Genomic DNA, 6,469 nt, shown 5'->3' with positions numbered 1-6,469 from the left:
AAGACCAACACCCGAAACATGAAATCCCTAATGACATGTCATTTGTATCCTACTAATTCTTAAGGTTCAATCGGGATTCGGTAATCATCATTGTATTGATTTATTTACACATCGATCAATTCACATGATAAATAACATATTAACATACTATTTGAAATAACATTAAAACGATAAATATTCACATAAACTTACCTCGACAACTAGGGGTGTGAAAGTTAAAACAAGTTATTCCAAAGCTTTAGCTTTGCCTCGATCTAAGTCCGTATGTGGTCTATCTTGATCTAAATAGACAATTTCAATCCATTTAATACTTATAGTACTTAATTTAGTCCACATTTCATATTTATGCAAAATTATTATTTTGCCCCTAATATTTTAACTTTCTCACAATTTAGTCCTTAAGTTTATAAATTGAAATCTAAACATTTTAATCCTCCATTCAAGCTAACCAAATTTATTAGGGACTTAAACCAACCCATACAAATCATAACTTCATAAAATTAACATGAACTTTTACTATTTTTACAAATCAATCTCTATATGTAAATTTTCATCAAAATCACTTTACAAAACTTGTTTTTTATCAACAAGGACTTATAATCTACCATTAAACATAAAAAATCATATAAGAACATTCATGGTGTAACCCTCAACCTTTAATAGTTTTATAAATTGACCCCCAAACTAGTTAGATTAAGCTAAAACGACCTCAAAAACATAGAAATAATTAAAAATAGGGTTCAAAATCACTTACATGCAAGATGAGAAGCCAACCAAATGCTCAAGCTCAATCTCTATGGTGATTTTCGATGATAGATTGAAATGGGGAAGAAGGTGAGTTTAATTCATTAATTATTTTAACATTATTTATCAAAATATTATTTTAACCTTTAAAAACTTTAATTATTTCATTAAAACCATGTCCATAAACATCCACAATCACCTCAATTGGTCTAATTACCGTCCAAGTCTTTTAGTTTACAATTTCATAACCATTTGACCCTTTTAACTAATAGAACTCTACTTTTATACTTTTTATGATTTAGTCCTTTTACTTAATTAATCATGCAAACATCAAAATTTCTTAACGAAATTTTAATACAAACTTACTAATATCCCATAGACATTAAAATAATAAAATAATAAAATTTACGTCAAATTTGTGGTCCTAAAACCACCGCTCGATTCCATTGAAAATGGGTTGTTACATGTTTAACTAATATTAAGTTGTATTATGTTATTGAATCAAAATGCGAGAAGAAAGCTTATACTAGTATATAATCTAAATGGTCCATAGTCTAATTAATTGATATTAATCAAATTAATTTAGGGATTATTATGCCATCTATCAAGTTCAATTGGGGAGATACCTCGTCTTGGGTATCAGAGAGATTGACTCGCAGAAGATAGAGACGTAGATGTGATTGTCAGAGACGTAGATGTGGTTGTCTAGAATGACAATACATTAGATATGACCTAAGTAGAATTAATCTTAGATGTATTTATGGATATATTCTCTTGTGATGTTCATAGTGTGAATTACCTTAATCCTAAGTAAGTGGTGGATTATGCATATGCGAATCGTATACTTCGATGTATTAAAAGCCTAAGTTCAATTAGTAATAAGGTCGCAACTAATACGTTGGGTATACAACTTTAGCATGGCGTGGCTTCATTTACAATAGTGGGATTCATATCCCAATAAAGGGTAAATTGTAATGACCTGATTTTCGTCAATGTCGAAAAAATGGATTTTTAGGGGTCAACTTTCTTAAACCAAGCCGTTTTGAAAAGAAATAATCGAGAGGATTCCAGGGTGAGAACGAGTATATGAGATAATTTAATAAGTAATTTATTTGGAATATTAGGAACCAATACAATAGGACTAAATTGTAAAGTAACTAGATTTGAGGGATTAGATGAGCTATTATTAAAAGTCCTTAAATACAATTTGATCGTGGCTTGAATGAGTTAGTGGGAAGCCATGATCTATGCCATTAACTTCCACTAACTTTCCCCAAGTATGAAACTAAGCATTAGATTAATTAGATTAAGTTTAATTGTATTCAATAATAAAGGAAATATAAAGAAAGGATGAAAGAAATGGCCATTTCATCTTCTTCCCAAATGGAAATAGGAGATAAAGAAGAAAAAGAAAAATTTCCAAGGGTTTTGTCCATTGTTGTGAGCCTAATTAAGAGGTTAGTGAAGTTTTCCTTTCTTTTTGTTAGATTAATAAATTAAGATGATAGATAAGTTAAGCCCATTCATTAGATGTAAAAATTTTTAAGTTTTGTTAAACTAGCAATTGATGAATGCTTGGAAGCTAAAGAGAGAGTGGTTAGAAATTTGAATAATGGACATGTTTTTAGATAACTTGAGACTCCTAGATTATAGTTCTAGGGTCAGAATTAGATTCGAACAGGAGAATTATGAGTTATGTAAAAATCAAACATTATGGTTGTAAAAAGTTAAGTTGAGATTATACATGTTAGTTAATTGAATGTTTTCTATGTTTGAATGTGTGCAAATTTAACATTGTTTCCATATTGAATTATCGTAGGTAGCCAAAGGCGAAGCCAATAGATAAAAAGTAAAAGAAAAGAAAAGTTGATTGATTTACCATAATTCATTGTAGCAGATTAAATCATTTTTTGTACTTAAGGAGCTTGTGTGAAAGCAATTTCGTTATATTTTACTTAGTTTTCACTTTTACTTCGTAATTGATAAAAAGTGTGATTTGAGCTATTTATATAACCTTAGGGGCCAAAATAGGCCTAAAGGAAGGCTAACGTATTTGGTGAGTGTGCAGGACATCATTTAAAGGCATGAGAACACGAGATTGGCCGCAATGCAACACAGAAGGTCGATGTCGCCCCATAGTGAGCATAGGATCCAAAATAGCAATTTTCCTTCAGTGTTGCAACACAGTTAGAGGTTGTTGCGACACCGCCCTAAAATCAAGCCTGAGCTTGTAAACTGCCACCAATGTCGTGACATAGGCTAGAAGATGTCGAGACACCACCTTGACACAGAAGATTAAGGAGCCAAGGCTGTTTTGGTCAGCACAACAAATTTAACATGAAAACGTCAGCCGAATTACATCAATAGATGATGACCAACCCTAAATTTATAAATAGACCTCTCTGAACACTTCATAGGGGATGATTATTCAAGTTTTAGTTTACAGCTTTATTTAGTTTCAATTTTTAGTTGTCTTTAGGTTATTCTATACTTAGGTTATTTTTATTTATAATTTGATTCTAGTTTTGTTCTTGTTCTTCGGATAATCTAATTTGGAGAATTCATCAACTCTTTGTGGATTGTGTTTGCACGCTTATCAATATAAATCAAGATTTCTCTTTAAACTCTACTCTTGATTTATTATCCATGTTCATCTGTTTACTCTAGTTTATGATGTTTATGAGATCCATGAGGAATTAATCCCCTTATGGGAGACTAGCGAGTGGACATGGGAGTAATTAGTTTTTATGTAGGGTTTCTTAGTAGATCAGCTGGTTGGGATATGAAGAACTTAAAACCCTAGGCCTAACAACCCTAAGAAGTCATCTGGGTGGGAATGAACCCAAAATTGGTATTGTCTATCTGTGAACCCTTACCCCAATCCGGTCTTGACTGTGAGGTCGAGAGATAAGTAGTTCTTGTCAACTCATTAGTTTAGTGGAAGATCGAAAGATCCTACTAGGTTAAAGGCTAGTTGATTGGATAGAACCTAAAATAGGAATTAGTTACAACCACTGAAGCGAGTTAGTCTTTTGCCCTTAGAATTGATTAAACCTACAAATTAGTTTTATATCTTTATTTTTATGCATCTAAATTATTTTTTATAAAATATGTATTTTCATCACCTTAGGATTTACCGTAATAAAATTTAATTAAATTACTAATTAGGTCTATTAACGTCGAAGTTAAGATTAATTTAGTTTCGCCTCCTTTGGGTACAATCCTCGGAGTACTTCCGTACTTCATTGGATAAACTATATTACAACCTGACCCTTATACTTACGGAAATCGCTTAACGCTTATATTTGGTTGTAGGAATTACACTCTAGATGTTAGTACGTCCAGAGACAATTAAGTTGTTGGCGCGTTTGCCAGGGAGGCAATATGACTAAGTTAGTTTTAATTTTTGCGTTTAATAGAATAATTAGGAAAATTTTAAATTATAAGATATGATTTAATTTGTAATTGTTTTTATTTCTCTTTACTAACGTTTTTATTTTTCTTTGTGGTTTTAGTGTATGACTCGAAGTAGGGGTAGACCTATAGAGCCAGTCCCTGATATAGAAGAATAATTCGTAGAAATCACCGACAACAACAACAACAGATGCAAAATATTCCACCTACTATGATTAATCCACCACGAGAAAATTTGTTCTTCGACGAACCTAACCTACAAGACTTACCACCACAACCACCGCCATAATTACTGTTAGACCCACAAATGGCTCAAGAAGAATGTACTTTAATAGACAATGCTCTACCAAATCTAGACATAGTGCAAAGTTTCATTGCTATGCCGACCATCATGGTAAATAATTTTGAGACCAAATCGATCATGATGCAGATGATACATAATAATCTACAATTTAGAGGGACAATGACGGAGGACCCAAATTAAAATCTAAAATCGTTCCTCCAACTTTGTGATACTTTTAAATTTAACGTGGTCACCGATGATGTTATTCATATTCAGTTGTCCCCTTCTCCTTAATAGATAACGCTTTCTCTTGGTTATATTCATAAGCACCAGGATCCATCACAACATGGAATGAACTTGTAGAGGAGTTTCTACACAAGTTCTTTCCTATTAGCAAGACGGTCCAACTCAAGAGGGAGATTGCAACATTTAAACAACTAGAAGGAGAAAGTTTTCATGAAGTTTGGGAACGGTTTAAGATGTTGGTTCAAAGATGCCCTCACCATGGTCTGTCCAACTGGTTACGATTGTAGATGTTCTACAATAGGTTGGATGCAAACACAAGATCAAGACTAGACGGAGCCGCACGAGTAGCCTGATGAACTGAACATACGAGAATGATTATGATCTAATAGAAAACATGGCGATGAGTTCCTACCAATGGCCAAATGAATGATCTACTTATGGCAAGAGATTGTCCGTAGTGAAAGTTGTTTAGGCGGAAAACAAATACCAACAATTCTTGGATAGACTCAACTAGATTGAATCAACATCTAGTAGATCTTCAATATACGATGGAGATAGGCCTATAGGTCAGTATCTTGAGAACCCACCCAAGAACATGAACTACATCAGGAATAGGGGTGGAAATCCTTATTCGAATACTTATAATCTCGGCTGGAAAGATCACTCGAATCTGAGATGGGCCGGCAATCAAGGAGGAGGTAATAGTTTTAACCCTGTTAAACAAAATTTTGCTTATCAACCTCCATATCTGTAGAAACCTCAGGAAAGGGCCAACCTAAGTGACCATACTATATGTGGTTAAAGACTGGATCAAATTGAGGAAGAGATGCAGTCAATACGAATTAAAATGAAACAGGTGCAATCAAAATGCACCCAGTAAACAAAGACATTGACAAAATTTGTAGATCAAATGAGCCAAGTGATGAGTATGATGAGAGAGATCAAAAGGAAAATTGGCACAGGGATCCCATGCAACACTGAGAACAATCATCGGAGAGAAAGGAAGGAGCATGTAAAAGCAATATAGCACTCCGTTCATGTAAAGTATTGAGTAGCCCAAGAAACCCAAATTAAGAGGAGGATGAGGAGGATGCCCACAATCCTCAATAGGAAACCCCTCGAAATGAAAATGCTGAACCATAACCAGAAAAGGTAGCCGAGTCGACAAATGAGCCGATAGCTGAGCCGAATAGAGAACCTATACTTACTAAGGTACCATTCTCCTCATGATTAAAGGACAAACGAAAGCGGGATGAAGCAGAATTTGTAAGCTTTCTAAACTTATTCAAGTCGTTGAATGTTAACTTACCTCTGATAGAATTAATTTAAAATTTTCCTAAATACGCTAAATACTTAAAGAAAATCATGGCTAGGCGTAGGAAAATTAAAACATGAGAGCAAGTTAATATAGACATATCTTATAGTGAAATAATATCTTAATAAATACCACCAAAATTCAAAGACTTGAGGAGTTTCATAATTCCAATAGGGATAAGGGATATTAACTTTAGTAAGGCCTTTTGTGATCTAGGAGCCAGTAAAAACTTCATGCCCTTATCATTATATAATAAACTCAGGTTAGGGGAGCTTAAAAATATACGTATCACACTAGAGGTATCCATGGGGCTGGGTAGAGTGGGATTCGAGACGAGCCCAACCAAAATTTTAGGCCCGTTTGCTAGGCTTAGGCTCGACCCAGCCCAAAAAATATGCCTAAACTTTTTCCCAAGCCCAACCCGGATAAAAATGCTAAAACTTGGGCCCAACCCACCCGTATTAATC

The 6,469-nt window shown here is 33.9% G+C and overlaps 1 non-coding gene across 1 annotated transcript; it reads right to left on the bottom strand.

The window, feature by feature from the left end:
- Positions 1 to 4,845: 4,845 nt before the first annotated feature.
- Positions 4,846 to 4,952, bottom strand: LOC128032348 (small nucleolar RNA R71). Its single transcript, XR_008188475.1, has one exon. It is a non-coding gene; the product is annotated as a small nucleolar RNA R71 (small nucleolar RNA).
- Positions 4,953 to 6,469: the final 1,517 nt, after the last annotated feature.

The sequence above is a fragment of the Gossypium raimondii genome, chromosome 8, assembly GCF_025698545.1.
Source record: "Gossypium raimondii isolate GPD5lz chromosome 8, ASM2569854v1, whole genome shotgun sequence".
Taxonomy (NCBI): Eukaryota; Viridiplantae; Streptophyta; class Magnoliopsida; order Malvales; family Malvaceae; genus Gossypium; species Gossypium raimondii.
The sequence above is the reverse complement of the archived record's forward strand: the minus strand, read 5'-3'. Positions and strand labels throughout refer to the sequence as shown.